At 39.4% G+C, this 17,414-nt stretch overlaps 1 long non-coding RNA gene across 1 annotated transcript in view; it reads left to right on the forward strand.

The window, feature by feature from the left end:
• The window catches only part of LOC144246266 (uncharacterized), an 81,435-nt gene extending 76,158 nt beyond the window's left edge, over nt 1–5,277 (forward strand). Inside the window, exon 3 of the long non-coding RNA XR_013339940.1 lies at nt 5,066–5,277. This is a non-coding gene — a long non-coding RNA (uncharacterized LOC144246266). The remainder of the gene's footprint in view (nt 1–5,065) is intronic.
• Nucleotides 5,278–17,414: the final 12,137 nt, after the last annotated feature.

Here is a 17,414-nt window from a genome sequence, read left to right on the forward strand (position 1 = left end):
AACTGGCCCTGCACCTATCCTGGAGAGAACTTATATATGATCTGTTAATCTGTTGGCGTTATTAGTTATAAGCAGGTAAGATCCTATTTCACAGAAGAATCTTTTTGACAGAAGTTCCCAGTTTTCCTTCAATCTGTCAGTTGTTCCTTAAACGAGGTGTTGTCTCTGTGTCTCTCTGTCTGTGTTCAACAGTTTGCCTCCCTCTCTCAGTCTGAGTTCAACAGTTACTCCCCTTGAAGGTAGTGGAAAAATCTTTAAGCTCCACTGGCATTCATAATATTAAGCACAGCCAGCTTTACAGTGTGCCCTTGTACAATTTTGGAAGCAACAAGATTGTCAGAAATCTTCATTTTTCATCATTCTTTAAAGAGAGCTGATTGCTGCATCCACTGAGGCCACTCTTGGACTTATTTGGATGTGAGGAAAGATTAAGACAGTCTGTAGCAGATCCAGCCAGATATGGAACGGGATGGGAGAATGTGCTGCACCCATTTGAAGTATGTTGTATGAGTTTCCAAGAGGCCTGGGCAGAGTTCGTCACTGTCACTTCTGGAAAAAACTAGCTTTTGTACAGTCCTTTGCAGCAGAAAGCCTGGACAGGCACACAAACAGGCAGTTTCAGCTTTGACCCTTTGGTGTGCATGATGCTACTAGCCAATACATTCTTTTATCATAGCTGAGTCTCCAGGTAAATTGTGAGAAAGAAACTGAGTATTTGGAAGGATCCTGTTAATGGGAAAACTCAGCTAAAGCTCCTCTCCCCAGTGAATCTAAATACATTTTATACCCTTCCTTTAAATCTTCGTGCAATCTTGTTTCTGCTGAAGTTTCCAGTGTGACAATCTGCTGGAGTCAGAATCCAATCCCTGTAATTTGGACATCTGGGCACAGTTACGCCTCAACAAGATCTGGGTACAGTATGGGACATAAAAGTAGAAGCAGTCACCTTGGCTCCCTCAACAGCAGGTGGGGAGAGAGGCACACAATGAAAGCATTTGCTCCCTTATATCACCTGGCTTTCATTGACTCATCCTTTAAATCAGGTCAGGTGAATCCAGGAATAATTAGGCTAATTTTCAAAGCAGGTAGCTACCAACAGATAGGTATACAATAAAGTATCTGTCTAGGTAACTGATCATAAAGGATACAAGTGTCAGCACAGAATTGTGATCAACCATGTGTTTCGGGACAGGGACTTTTGTTCCCCATATTCATTCATCATGTTTTTATCAAGGACACAAACTTCTTTTGGTTTCAGCTTAACCCTTCTATTTGAAAAAATATCTTCTTATTATGAAATGTATTTAAGAAATAAGGAAAGCTGGTGAAGTGGATGGAGAGGTAAATCTGAAACTTGTATGCTCTCCTGGGCTCACAGAACATGATCCTTATTGATTTAGTTGAAAATCTAATTCTGATCTTTTCTACAGGATGTTTTTCTACTCTCATATTTGTCTTGAAAAAAGGAACGTTTTTCATTGTACCATTGATGGTACATCATTATCTAAGAAAAAAACCTGATAGGTATTCTTGCTTCTTCCTACTATCTTTCACTGTTAGTTATCAAAGTATTTCCACACTATAATGTGACAAATAGAGGGAATGTGCCTCAAGACTCTGGACAAGTGGGAATCTGCTTTTGCCACTGATCCTGACAGATGTTTCCTTGGGAGGTAACTTTGCCTTGCTCTGCTCCACTGCTTCCATGTGTAATAAGACTCAATTTCCTGAGAAGATTATAATGAGGTGAATGAAGCAGAAGTCCTGTGTCACAACAGATTTGTATTTATCACTCTTTGGCAAAGAATTGTGCTTATGATGCAAACTCATTGTAAAAGGAGAGACATTTCCCTTGCAGATTTGAAAAGTAATCTACATAACTCTTACTAAATGCTGTGTGTCCTCTTTTCTTGAAACAGAGGAAGACTAATGTTATGTGTTTGTCTGATAATAAACAACATGCTGTTCCCAGCAACTACCAAGGACCTGCTCCTACAACAGCAGCATTATTGGGAATGACCTCACTCATTTACAATCCTGATCCTATTCTGACAACAAATCCCATCTGCATGTGTTTGTTTTCTAAAGAATGGTATTAGCCCAGAGTGAGGTGCTTGGATTGAAGCAGCTCACCAATATTTGCTGGTGTTATATTTACAGGACTGAAATTGTAGTACTTCATGACTCTATTGTTTGTTAGTTGGAGAGTGAGTTCATTACCATCAGGTTCTCAAATGTTTATGACTCGTTGCTACTAGAAACTATTTTGATTCTGTGTTGGAAACCACAGTCACACAGACAACCGTTAAGCCAGTGGCCCAGGGAAACCTGGACTTTCCGTTTCTCCCTTGTAATCCCTCTGTTCACTCTGCTGCAGGCTGGGGGTGGGGTGGGAGGTAGGACTGTTTATTGCTTTGGTCCTTATTTTTACCCTCACCATGTACGAGTGGTTAAGAAGTACTAATCAGTTTCAATAACAGTTTCTGGAACCATTGGATTTTTTTCTCATGTTAGCAGCTACTTTACAGGTGACAAAGCCTGATTTGTTCCTGTGTGGGAACAAGACTGTCATCCATGTGCTTTTTCTGCCTCTGTCTGCCACTTACAGACCACATAGGAATGTGCATAAGAATCACTTGTTTATGTTACTTCCTATAATTTATCTTGGAGGCACTAATGCTGCCATAAATGTCTGTAAACCTGGTGGTCTGAGCCTATAAAGATGATGAGCTTACTCTTAATACCCAACACTGAAGTAGGAGAAAGCAGCCTAAAATGCCTGGAGAGGTACAAAGGTTCCTGCCAGGCTGATGAATGCTTTGCCTACATCTGCTTTTGAAAAAGAGGGAATTACTGGATGGGCCAAGCCTCTGCTGCATGTCAGTTATGTAACAGTTTATAAATTTTCTGTTTAAAAATAAGCTATGAAATGTTACTGTTGAAGTGAATATAAGGTTTGCATTCATGTTTAAAAGTGCACAGGCAAACATGCCCAGGGTATGGGAGGCCCTGGGTGGGCTGGAAATGGCTTATGAGGAAAAAAATTACGTTTGACTAGGAAGTGTTTCTGTTGTAGGCAGAGGGCTTACTAAGGACCTTTAATTCTATTCTGAAAAACATCTGAAACCCTGGAGGCTGTGTGGGAGCAGTTCAGGGTCTGAAGGAGAATGCCAGCAGGCCAGAGCAGAGCAGCTGTGATGCAGCCCCTGTATCACTGAATTTGTGTTACTTCAGCTGAAATCAGCCAGGCAGCCCTGTAAAATGATCCACAGGGAATCCTGTCAACATAGACACTGAATGATGGGAAGATAGCAGTCAGCTACCTTGGCTGTGGCTGTGGGAGAGGTCTGGGAAATTGGGGTAGAAAATGACAATCTTGCATGCTGTCATATAGTTCTTCCTGGAGCTACTATGTTATCGTGTTCTCCTTTTGTCCCAATAAACTGTGTTGGTTTAAATCATTATTAAACACAGGGAAATGTCAATTGCTGAATTATGGGTGTAAGACAGTTATTCAGGTTTCTAATGATGTTCACAAGAGCCTTGATGGAACACTTGTAGAAATCCTTAAAAATTGAACGCACCACCATGGCAGAAAGTTTGCACCATTTTTTCCATTGAGAATGACTCAATCCCTTTCTGTAATTTTTATTCAGGAGAGTGTGACACCACAGACATGAATGTCTCTCATGTTAAATGGTGTGTTTTTCCTGACTTTCCAGACAAGTTTTGGGATGACAACAAAAAAAAAAAAAAAAAAAAAAAAAAAGAGAAAAAAAGGAGGTTACCTAGGAAGGCAGAAATAGTGCAAGTTGTGTTAGCCATGTTTTGGACTGAAAACTGTTTTGCCAATTCAAGTGCTTTTGATTTTTCTAGTTAACATCATCACCCCAATAACCAAAGGAATTGCTATGCAACCACTTTATGGACTCTGCAAGCACCATGTGCACCCTCCCCTTGCTCATGCCAGTAAAGTCTGCTGTCTTGGCTCTCACATCTCATCTGAACAGCACTGTTCTTGTTCTGCATGGAGCTTGTTCTACAAAATAATTATTCTACAGCATTTTAGAGGAGGCAGCTGCTTGTTACCTTAATTTTTCTGCTTCTCCCACTCTGGGAGAAGTAAAATATATTTCCCTTCTCTAATAAAGATTGCATTAAGGAGCACATGGATGTAGCCAAAAAAATAAGTTGGTTTTCAGACAATATTTTGGGAAAAAGAACTTTTTTCTAGAACTTTTGCAACATAAACCAACTAGTAGGAAAATTATTGTCATAATTGCCTTTACATTTTTTTATTGTAGGCAATCCCAACATGAATGGGTGCAGTCATTTAATTTCCAAACTGAACTATGTGTTGTATTTGAGCTTGCTATTGTTTCAGCTGGTGTTGAAACACAAGTCTTTAAGCTAGATATTTCCAAGGATAAAAATGTCAATTTGAAGCCCAAAACAGATGTTAGATATAGGTCACGTAAATCCCTTTATGAAACTTGAACAGGTCAGAGGAATTACATTTTGATACTGTAAGTGAAATAAATATCTTTTCTCTCACATTCTATCTTTGATCTTCAAAATATGTGTATCAATAGGAAGAACCTAATGTGTATACTGTTCAAAGGTGTGGAGATGGTTTAGTCTCCCTCATGGAAAAGTGTGCTAGAGGAAAGAAACTTGTGCATCTAGATAGATTCCAGACATTTCCACTCAGAGTGGAATTGCCATGTTTTCATGGGAAATGAGTTTGCACACTTCCCACCCTGGAACAAACCTTGTGATAGAGCCATCTGGAGCAAGCTGAGTCCTGAGGCTCCTCATTGTGTTTCTCAGAACACTGGTTTAGATGTAATCTGATTAACAGAGACACCAGAATTAAGGAAAAATAGTGGAAGTTGAACTCAATCTACCTGTGTGAATGTTTTGGGTTTTTTTCTTGTTTTTAGTTTTTGACTACCTGTTTGTTATTTTTGATGCTGATAATTGCTGGTCTTCTGTTTCTGTCTGACAATTTGTTGCTTTGTCCTATTTGCTTGGATTTGACATATTTTTCCTGTTCCTTTTTCAGCTTTTATCTGTTTAATCTCCTTCAAGTCTCAGCTGAGTTCTCCTTTTCCATTGAGACCCTGTATAAGCAAAGCATCTTGAACTTTAAAAGGCTCCATTGCCTAAATATTTGTTTACTTCTGAATCCTCCCTCTCCTTCCATGTGTGCCATTGGCTAACTGAGGATTGCTCATGCCAATGCCACACTGACTCATTCCAGCAGAGAACACAAGAAGTGAAGGTCTGCTTAGGTTACCTAAGGTCAGTGCTGCATTCCTGCTCCTGAAGTCCGCTGCATATGCTGCCGTACGTCCTCAGGCAGATGTGCCCTTCAAAACTTGCCCCAGACTGGACATGGGCTCAGTTGGGATGGTGTACAGCAACTGGTAATTGTGAGAAAAACCATCATGGAATAACAGAATCACACAAAATCACAGAATCATCAAGCTTGACCAAATCACCAGCCAGACAACTAGAACAGAGCACTAAGTGCCACATCCAGTTGTTAGCTGGACAAGCCCAGGAATGGCGACTCTGCCACCTCCCTGGGCAGCCTGTTCCAATGCTTGACAACACTTTCAGTGAAGAAATTCTCCCTTATATCCAACATTAAACTACCCTGTTGCAGCTTGAGGCCATTTCCCCTCACCCTATCACTTGTTTCTTGGGAGAAGAGGCCAGCCACCACCTGGCTACAACGTCCTTTCAGATACTTGTAGAGAGTGATAAAGTCTCACCTGAGCCTCCTTTTCTCCAGACTAATCAATCCCAGCTTCCTCAGCCACTCCTCATCACACTTGTACTCCAGACCCTTCACCAGCTCTGTTGCCCTTCTCTGGACTTGCTCCAGCACCTCAATTTCTTTCCTGAATTGAGAGGCCTGTCATTGAACACAGCACTCAAAATGCATCCTCACTGGTGAGGAGTACAGGGAACCAATAATTTCCTTGGTTCTGCTGGCCATACTATTTTTGAAAAAAGCCAGGATACCATTTGCCTTGCTGACCACCTGGCACATGCTGGCTCATGTTCAGCTACTGTCAAGCAGCACCCCCAGGTCCTTTTCCAGTGGAAAGATTTGTAGCCATTCTTCCCCCAGTCTGTAGCTCTGCATGGCATTATTGTGATTGAAGTGCAGAACCTCACACTTGGTCTTGTTGAATCTCATACCACTGGCCTTGGCTCACCAATCCACCCTGTTCAAATCCCTCTGCAGACCCTCCAACCCTCCAGCAGATCAATGCCCAATTTAGTGTCATCTGTGAACTTATTAAGAGTGCACTTAGAGGATGGAGGTCAGCACATCTACAGAACATGTCCCCACATCACATCTGGAGGCTGTGAACCCTTTCCACCTTTTAGAGGGAAAGAGTTGCATGTGCTTTCCTAAGGTGATATACAACACAGAAAAGAAGTATACACGTCTTTCCTTCCAGTTCTTTAAACTTTGTTTCAGGTAAGCCCTTTGAGGGAAATAATTTTGCTCTTGTCATTCTTAAATTATAGCTCTTGTAGAGCAAGACCTTCTTTTTGTGTTTGTGTAGGGCATGATGTGGTGAAATCCTGTAGCCCTGGCTAGAATACTATAGATTCTATAACAGTGCTTGTCCTCCTAACATCATCAAAAGATTGCCAGTTTGGGGGACTGTGTTGGAAGCTGTTGAAACTGGTGCTTCAAGGCATCTGGGAGACATTGATGTGGAAACAGAAGAATGTGTGCTGACTCGATAAGGTTTTCTAAGAAGGTTTTTCTGTCTCTTGATTCAGTGGCTGGAATAATGCCCACTCTGGAAAGTAAGGATAAAACTGAAGCTTTTCCAAATGTTTTCTTAGTAGCTGGCACACACTTTAGAAAGAGTTTTAAACTTAATTAAATTAACCAGTTAACCCTTTTCCTTAATTATGTGCTTTGGAGAATTTAGAAGAAAAATTACCCAAAACAGAATGTTAAAATGAACATCAGACAAATACCTCCCCAAACAGGAAACCATGTGAGCACCCTGGTGTACACCTACTCACTCCCATTCCAGAACAACACAGAGACTATGTGCTGTCTGCCGTGAAAACACCGAGGACATTTTGTTCAGCTGCCTGGGATTTGAGCACAATGATACTTTCTGAAGCAGAAGTATTCACCTGGGACATCTTTGCACATAAGAGCAGGCATTCATTTAGGCCACTGTAGTTACAGTTGCAAAACAGTTTCCACTATTACCTTCTGCTTTCCCGTGCTCATAGCTTTCCAAAGCAAGAGAAATTTGGACTGATTTTTGCTATGATGAATGCTTTCTGGACCAGAGTTTTTCTTAGGAAAGACAACAAAATTAGACAACTTAGTTTCACAAAGGAAAAAAAAAAAATCCATGATGGAACAAGGTTTGCCTTGTTCTCTCTTCTCTAGTCAATACATCATTATAGCTATGCAGTAAAAATCATGGGATGTCAGATAACAATAATTCCAATAATCACATTGGACATTCACAATTTTCCTTTTCTGTTCTGGCTATGAGTATCATTTTGCTATTGATCTGGAAAGCTTTTTATTTTTTCTTTGTGTCTCCAGAATGCTGTACTTTATTATACTTAAATGATGTATTTATTATATTTATTGCACTTAGAAGTAATTTCTTTAATACTGAAACTAATATGAGAAGAAGTCATTTAATGAATGTGTCACTAACACCCTAGTCCTGATTAGATCAGTCTTTTATTGCTTACTATTCTTGTACTACATTTCTGTCCCCTGTAATTGCAAGGGGTTGACCTTGAATGGTGGTCAGACGCCCACTCATCCACTCTCTTATTTCCATCTGCAACAGGACAAGAGGAGAGGATAGGATGAAAAGCATGTGGGACAAGGCAAGGACAGGAAGACCAGTTGGCAGTTATCATCACGGACAAAATGAAATCAACGTCGGGAAAATTAATTTTATTTGGTCCAGATTAAAATAGGTTTTGATAATCAAAACAAAAGCAAAGTGAAATATTTTCCTCCCACCTCACCATGTTTTCTCAAGCTTGCTTCTTCACTGTTGACTTCTCTTAGAGTAGAAGCTAAATAACTTCTTGTCTCCTCTCTTCTTGTGTCTTGTCAACTGTAGACAATGCAAAAGAGAGAAGGATTTTAATTCATGACTATCTATTCAGCAAAATGCTCTCTAGCCTCACTAGGTTTTCTTTCAGCCATGTTTACCATAACAAAGATATCCTTTGCAGTCTTTTCTGCTGGATAATAAGTTCTTCCTCATACATCTACATTTATTTCAAACTGAGAAATGAAGAATGATCTAATCTTTCAGCTACAGATGACAGAAAATCAAAAGCTGAATTTTAGCTACAAAGAAGGCTGATACCAAAGCTAAGCATTTTGGATATGACATGTGAATCATATTTCATATTCTAATGTTTAAGATAGTCACTAAGGACTTTCTTACTAATATTTTCTATTCTGCATTATTTTAAAATAAATTAATTTTGATTTTTCTTTAAAATTATTCATTAAAATGTTGCATATGATTATCCTGAATTATTCTATTATTTATTTGAATTTTTCTCATTCATTGATATTTCTTAATTAGAAGGGTTATTTTATTCCCTTAATGGATGTTTCGAGATGTAAAATTTATTTCCAATTTCATCCAAAATTTTTCTTACTAACTATATAATTGATTCTAATTTCAGTGTCTCAGCATCTGTGTTTTCTGACAATTTGCTTAAAAAGCTTTGCAGTATACAAAATTTTTTAGAAAAAAATATAAATTTAGATGAGTAAATAAATGGAACTGTGATTGAGGATTTTCTCAGCTGTAGTTAAATACTGTGGCAATAAACATTGTGTAAAAAATCTAGTCATTATTCCCTTGAATAAACAGAAACACCTGTTCTTATAAACAAAGAAAATCAAGCTATTTTTAGTAGTTTTGTTTATTTATCCTTTACTACTGGACGGTGCCACTTCCTAGAATTTCAGTCTCACTATCATATTCTTTACTTTTTAAAAGGGTTTCCATTTATTTTCAAATTGCATATAAACTGTGTCCAGGAATGCTTTTTTTGATGCTTCAGGTGTTCTTTCCAAAGATATAACAAATAAACGGGAGACACATTATTAAAGAAAAAAAATAAACAAACCAAACAAATTTAAGAAAAAAATCCAAACCTCAACAGTTATTTGGGAGAATTTTTATTTTTCAGTTGTACACACTATGGGTACTATGCCAAAATTCACCATCTTATTTACTCAAAGTTAAGGTGAGATCCCAGTGAAAGTTGTAATATGTGACATATTTTGTGGGCCTTAAATTCATATAATGATCATTAATAGATTATTAAAAATGTCTCTTTAAAAAGAGGTTTTTCTGTAGCCTTTTTCTGTGGCCACAAAAATAAAACTGCATAATTTTTCTAGACAGAAGAACGTACATGTAAAACTTCACATTTTGGTGAAACAAGATGGCAGAAAAAGTAAAAAAGAACTAACAACACCCCATATTTGCAGTGAGTATTACCTTGGTAGGTTTAAACTCCTCTTTTTTCCTGGTGCTGAAACAGGGACCTGCCCCACAGCACTACTTTTGTCTGAGATAGGAAGGGACTTAAACTAGGAAGTAAGCCCAAGATGAACAAGGTGGAACAACATGGTCCACATACCCATGAAAGTACACCCAAGCCACAGAAAAATGTAAATTGGCAAGCCCCTCTGGAAGTTGTCTGGTCTAACTTTGAGAGGCAGAAAGGCTAACATCAAAATTAAACCAGATTGTGTGGGGCATTGTCCAACCAGTTTCTTCATCTTCTTGAGTCTGTGTAAGCCCTGCACAATATGTGTGCCATATTCTGTGCCTCTGACTCTCTTGGTAAACCTCTGCTGTGCTCTTCTCAGTTTATCCATGCCTCTTTTCTACTAATACAATAATTTAAGAAGGTATCAAGTAACATGCCATACACAGCATACATAATCCTCCCTATTTCAAAAACATATGCATAGCTTTTTGCTTTTCAGTTATTCTTCATGCACTGCTCTCTCGATGTAAGCAGTTCTGGCTGAAAGTAATCATTATGTAAAATTACCTTTCACATTTCATATGAGCAGATGTAAGTGTTTACTTTGTGCCCTGCATTTTGTCCCCTTTAGGTGTTATATAATTTGACATTCACACAGATGCAAATGTTAAGTTTTCACAGACAAGCTCTTGGTGGGAAGGTAGGTCAGGATGACAAAATTTATCCCCCAGTAAATGATAAACAGTTTCAACAGCAGCAATGCTTGCTATTCTTGTAGGTGGATTAGTGTTCAAAGTGTCTGTGTACAATGCACTTGGGCAGTTTTGTTTAAGATTTTGTTATTCACACTTCTGAGACTCCTCATAAATGCCTTTTTTTTTTTTTTTTTTTTTTTTTTTTTTTTTTGTGCTGGTTTTGGCTGGGATAGAGTTAATTTTCTTCATAGGAGCTAGTATGGGGCTGTATTTTGGATTTGTGACGGAAACAGGAGTGATAACACAGGGATATTTTTGCTGTTGCTGAACAGGGCTTACACAGACTCAAGGCCTTTTCTACCTCTTATATTGCCCCACCAGTGAATAGTCTGGGGATGTGCAAGAATTTGAGAGAGGACACAGCCAGGACAGCTGACCCCAGCTGACTCAAGGGATATTCCAGACAATATAGCATCACATTCAGTATATAAAGCTGAGGGAAGAAGGGAGGAGGCAGTTCAGAGTGATGGTGTTTGTCTTCCCAAGAAACTGTTGCACGTGATAGAGCCCTGCTTTCCTGGAGATGGCTGAACACCTGCCAGCCCATGGGAGGTGGTGAATTAAGTCCTTGTTTTTGTTTATCTACTAAACTATCTTTATCTCAACCCTCAAGTTCTCTCATACTTTACTCTTCTGATTCTCTCCCACATCCTTCACAAGGATAGTGAGCAAATGGCTGTTTGATACTTCATTGCTGGCTGGAGTCAAAGCATGCCATCTATATAGCCAATGCCTTAGTGCCATTTATCAGGCACAGGATAACACCATTTCTCATCTCGGATTCCTCTGGGACACTCACGAAGTCTGATATAGGTTTTTGCGCTGAGCTGAATTATCTCTCTGCTACACATCCCCAAATCAGCTTTTAAACAAATCTTTCTTATACACCAATAGATGACAAATATCCGTGAAGACTTTAGGCTAAAGAACCTAAAAGATTCAAGTCAAAGCGTGGCAGTAACAATGCGTTTCCACTGCGTTGTGTTCAGGCTCAAACCTCAGCAGTGGGTCGAAGGGCCGGGATTGAATCCGCCGGGCTGTCAGAGGGTGGCAATGTAAGAACACAGAATGAGCCCAGGGCCAATTAGCGGCGCTGCTCCAGGCCGGGAGCAGCGGCTTTCCCGACACTGCCACATTCATCCCTTTGTCCGCCGCATCCCTTTGTCGCACGCGGCTTCCTGCGGACACCGCGCTAAACCGGGCGGGGGTTCCAGGGAAACACCGCGCTTCATGTGCGGCTGCCTCGGGTGCAGAAACCCTTCCAGACAGACGGACACCTCCTCTGAGTTACAGCTCAGCCGTGCCTTGCGCCAGTCTGAATTCCCTCCGGACACGCCCGAGGAAATGGAGCAGCCCCGGAGCGCTGGGCTGCATCCCGCTCTGTATCCTCAGAGCCTGCCATCTCTGTAGGAGCTCCTTTATGGCTCCACGGGGAGGTGCAGGGCTTGCAGATAGATGTCCATTATAACAAAACAGGGCAGAAACTGACCAAGATTGCTGGTGACTCCTGTTTATGTCACCCTTTCTTCCTTTGCTCATAACTAAAAACTCTCTCTCCTCTAACTATCTGTGCAGTCCTGTATGGTCCCGGTGCTCCCAGCCTCCAGGTGTTCCCAGGAAATGGCTTCCTCCTGACCCCCACGCTTACTGGGCTTAGGTACCTTCTTACTTGTTTTCAACAAAATACTCCCGTGGTGTGCAGTGTGACAATTCAGGTGACAAGGACTGAAATACTCTGCTTTGTGCCAATTTGGCTGGAAGGATTAAACTACATCTTACTATACCATGACAAGGAATACCTAGGAAAATAAGTGTTTCCTGTTGCCCATTATTGCAGGTGTGCAAGATATCAACAATGTACAGGCTGGACGGTCAAAACTGCCATTTCCCCCAGTAAAAATTTGCTAGATTTGCCTTTCAAAGTAAAAATGATCTTTCCTTGTCCTGACTTCTGCTGGTAGGGTTTGTATCAGTAGATGCTGCTGAGGTACTGGGGTCACTGAGGGGAACATCTGCAAGGAGCACCTGTGGGGCTGAAATAAGTTTTCTGTCAGATCCCTGTGTCCTGGTGCAGAGGGAGGATGCTCTTTCACAGACTAAAGTAAGAGAAATGTTCACTTATGTTTTTGGAGTACCTGTAATTGTGTAAATATATTTGTTTCAGACCTGTAGCATTATGACTGTTATTCTCCCACTAGGGCTGAAGTTCAGCGTCTAGTGAGATGAGTAATTATTAATTTGAAGGTAAGAAACATCTTATTGACAAAGTGCTACAGGACCTTATTTTGTACAAGTTTTGTCCTTCCTGCACTTACAGAAGAGCTTGCAAGAGGAATGGGTGTGTAGTCCCACTTTGACCATAGCACCTTATATTTTGTTTTTGAATAGTATTTGTTGGACAAAAAAGATACAATGTAAAGGGAATTTTTCACAAAATCTTTCAATAAATTCATGTATTAAAATGTATTCCTTCCTCAGTCATTTTACTGTCATCATTCCACGTGGCACATCTTATTTGTAGGGTGAGATCTCTTGGAACAGTGACTCATCTTTTCCTTATAAAGCACCATGCACGCAGAACAGTATTATTAAAGGAATAATGATGGGATCTGCTCATCTCTTAGAGACTGGGTCAGAGATGACTGATTTTGTGTCAGATGCCAATAAGGTTGACGTCTAGTTTGTGTTGTATCTTGGATAAAGCTGGGGACTGATAATACAAGGGCTATAAAGTTCAGAGGCCCGTGGATGCAGACTCAAAGCAATTGGGTCTTAAAATAGAAACCAAGGATCAAAACCCTAAAGAAGATGCACCATCAATGCAAGCAGTTTGCATTATATTCAGCTGAGATTCTCAATATCACTGGCAATCAATCATATCCTAAAATTGGTAAATCTCATGACATAATGCAATAGTGCTATTCCACTGAATAAGGAGATCCCATAAAAGCAGTTATCTGTCCAAGAAATTAATTTCATTAATGAATGTGTAAATTCATTTATTTGCTACTGAGAGATCATTCTACATAAATAGTTAACCTTGGATAAAATGTGGTAAGTTTGCAATTCTTATTTCCTGAAACTTCTGCTGATTATCTGAAGCATGAAGTTATAAATTTATGGAGAAGGGTGTGGGAAAGACACAGTCTGGTGCTTCTCAACAATAAGACAGAGTTTGAATACTCACTGTAAGCTGCTTAAACCACAGTCTCTGCCTACTCTTATATATATACATTGCTACAGTATAGTGCTATTGGCGTAGTATTGTCAGTACTTAATGTTTGAAGCAATAAATACAGAGTGCTTTTAAATAATTGACATGAACAGATTCCAGACAAACTAGTTCATAAATTTTCAGTCTTGAACAAGGTAATCCTTAGCAGATGCTCATGATTAGGAACATAGATATTTTAAAAATGCAATAAAATTCTCATATTCATTCTCAAATCTATCATATTAACGTAATTATCTGCTTTAGTTTGGGATGATCCTGAAAAACTTCATCACTTCTTTAGTTAGTATCAGATATTTATAGCTTAAGCAAAATAGAAAATGACAGAAGAGCGGACAAGCTGTTTATATTGGCTAAAGAAATAATTATCAGATTATTCATGGCACTGTAAAGAGTAGGAATTATAAGCCCAGCCGTTGTAATGTGATTAGCTAATGTTAGTTAAGCATTGCGGAGACAGAAAGAACTCTACAAAGGTTAAGCATTATTATTATCACTGTTAATTCAGAGTGATGGAAAGCACAGTGAAACCTCTTACCATGTGCCATGTAAAGCTTGCAGAAATCGAAATTTAGAGCTGAAGGATGGAATAAAGAGCATTACCAGCTGGTGAGCTCTTTCTCTTTGTTCCTGGCTGAGGTCTGAGTAGCTGGTCATTTGAAAAGATGCCTCATAGACAGTGACAAAGACACAGAATCCATCACAGTAGGAGGGACCAATGTGGGTCAAACTGTGTGCCAGACTGACTCCCTCCAGCTGCCCTGTGGGCTGTCAAGTGCTGTACAAGGGGCAGCAACCCTGATAGCTGCAGGTTGCCACTCACAGCACTCCTTGGTCCTGGTAGGCCTTTGGACATAATCCATATTGGCATAAGCATCCTAGAAACACTAACTTTCTTTGGCTTCAGTCTTGTATTTCTGAGCAATTCTGCATTTATGTCATAAATTATTGCCTTAGGCAAGATTTCTTCTATGTTTTGCATAAAACAAAGGTACTTCATTGGGATGGTTGTCCCACCATTATTTTTAATGTAGAACTAGTTGAAAATAAGCATTTTTTTAATCCTAAAGGAAATTTTGGTGTTCTAAAAGCAATACTGTTTTACCTTGGAAACTGAAAAAGCCAACAAACTGTTGCTATACTAAGTACTAATTCTAATATTAATATAACTAATTAATCACTTCACATTATTGATATATTTTTCTGTTCAGATTTAAAGATATAATTGAAATAAATTTGACATATATGACTGAAGGAATAATGCATACTTTGATAGAAATTAATTCTGTCAAATATTTAATCTTGTTCTTCCATGCTAAATGTCTCTCTTAAGAACATCATTAGACAAAGGCCCAGTCTTTCAGAAAAATCTAGTAAGAAATCAATGTTGATGAATGAAGGCACAGTTTCTATTAAACTGGTAAACTATATTTCAATGTTTCTGGAATGTGTTTTCAAAGGACCTGAAGGTGCCTAGTCCAGCTGGGATGGGAAGTTACTTTCTCTCGTCAGATTTATTGCAATATCTGTGCTAAAGTGCAAATCTATAGTGTTTTGCAGATTCACTAACTAGAGAAATTGGCCATCCCAAAGTATCATGAATCTGACATACTGGGGAGGAGAAGCAAACAGATGAAGTCACAGAGAGAGGAGAAAGCAATAAAAAGAGAACTGTTGGAAATCTGATTTACCATGTGATATTTGGAGCCTGTTCCAGCTATTGGTGAGTCTTACCACTGACATCAGACTTTCTGGTTCATTGAGAGCTGACATTCAGAATAACAGTATTATAAGGGCTCTTAAAAAATCTCTGAGAGAAAATCTGAAGTGATTCAGAGGATGATTCATTTATATTGATAGCAAAACATTAGCAGTAGCTAAACATGACAGATACAGTGTGTACAGAGACAGCCAAGCCAATTCTAATTTGGAGTTTTGAGCATGCATTTGTGATTTAGTCATCTAAATAACAGGATAACAGGCTGTGAGCTGTGAGAAGCCAGCCTTAAATAAAGGGCATTGCACTATCTCCACTGTGCATATTCCCAGAGGTACAAAATGTTTGTCCCCTTAAAATTAACTGTTCTCAGTTTTGGGGTGTGATTCAGACTAATATTTAAAATATTATCTCTGTCATTGTTTTCCAGCTAATTTGTATTATGAGAAGTGAATTTAATTTAACTTAAGCTTCCTCTATGTTACAGAATTTGGCGTGCATGCTTCTGCTGAGTCATCACCTGTGATAAGAAAATTGAGCTGCAGGAGCACCACTGGTCAAAGAGTCTGTGCACTATGTGTCCTCACAATTTGCACTTTTCCTGGTAAAAGACCATGTAGGTCTTTTGTCACTTTCTGATGCAATGAACTACGGGATGTGAAGTAATGTATCACAATGAAAGCAGGTCACACCACAGGCACAGTGGGTAGACTTTTCAGTTTTACTGTGTGGCACAAATGAGGAATTTAGAGCATAAAACGTGGGGGAAATTATGATAAATGGACAATGTCCTTCCCAGTGTGTCATTCTGACACAGTCTGTTCTCTTATGCTTGTCACACCTGTGGGCCCAAGTGTCCCAGTCTGTGGTGGTGTCTGTGTCAATGAACATGCCCTCTAGCTTGGATTTCAAAGAGCTGCCCAGTAAAAGAATATCCATCCTGGTGGTGAACCCATTTTTAGTTATGCTCTGGCCTGCTGAAATAATGAAACTTTTGGAGGAGGAATTGCTTTGCAAGGAAGAGAAAGGGCCCTTCAACAAAGATCTAAAACTTGAAGTAATTTGTGAAGTTGTTAATTTACCATCTGAACTTTATTAACTGATTTGGCTCATCTGAAGAAATTTCCATGTATTTGTAGATCTAAAGCAAACAATGGAAGGTGCAAAATTTTCCCATATGAAGGGCAATTTCTCCAAGTACAGATTAGAAGAATGCTGCCAGTGAGCCACCAGGAAAATTCCAATCAGAGTCTGACTTTTGACAGTGGTTGAAGGGGTAGTTGTGGTAGGAGGAAAGCAGGAGAACAGCAGGATCCTAAGTGACAGAGGGACAGTAGGAGATGGAAGAATTAATTGTCCACCAGCTTTGGAAATTCAACATTGGACCACAACAAAGTTTACTGTGATGTTGGATAATGGTGGAGTGCATTTCCAGTAAAGTATCAAGAACACATTATTCCTGGTGTGTTGGGATGCCTGAGTTAAGTTTCTTGCATATTTAAAAAGATGTGACCACTTTGGTAGCTCTCCTGGAAGCCATTTATTTCTTAATTAGGAATTCTATAAAAGTCCTCAAGAGTACAACGATCTTGAGAATCTAGACAAATAAAACAAATATATGAAATTAAAGAGGCCAAACTGAGTTATTAAAACACAGTATCAAAACTGTTAAGATAGAGACAGGCTATTCATTGATCATATGTCACCTTTTCTCTACAGGAGCACCCATCTTTCCCAAGGTGCAAATAGATCTTTTCATTTTCACTTCCACTGAAAGCTTTACAAGGCCACTCTCACAGGGAACAAGAGAGACAATCACTGGGAGCACATATTTCTGATTTAACTTGTATTTTTTATTAATACTAAGTTGCTATTGAAAAATGAGGTGAAGACCAGTCTAAGCAGAGGAATTACTAATGAACATCTGGCATGGCATGTTAAGCAAGCCTGCTTCTTCATTACAATGTAGAGGGGAGCTTGGGGAGGCACTCAGGACCCTCAAAAGGAAAGACTACATGTATATCAATAAAATGATAAATCCTGGTGTTCTTAGACTCTGCAGCCAGAGCAAACAGAATATATAGCAATATATAACATTCTTAAAATAAAAATCTCCATCCAAACCACCCACTGGAAAGGCCACTCCCATGCCAGGAGAGCCTAC

This window comes from Lonchura striata, chromosome 5 (assembly GCF_046129695.1).
Source record: "Lonchura striata isolate bLonStr1 chromosome 5, bLonStr1.mat, whole genome shotgun sequence".
In the NCBI taxonomy this organism is placed as follows: domain Eukaryota; kingdom Metazoa; phylum Chordata; class Aves; order Passeriformes; family Estrildidae; genus Lonchura; species Lonchura striata.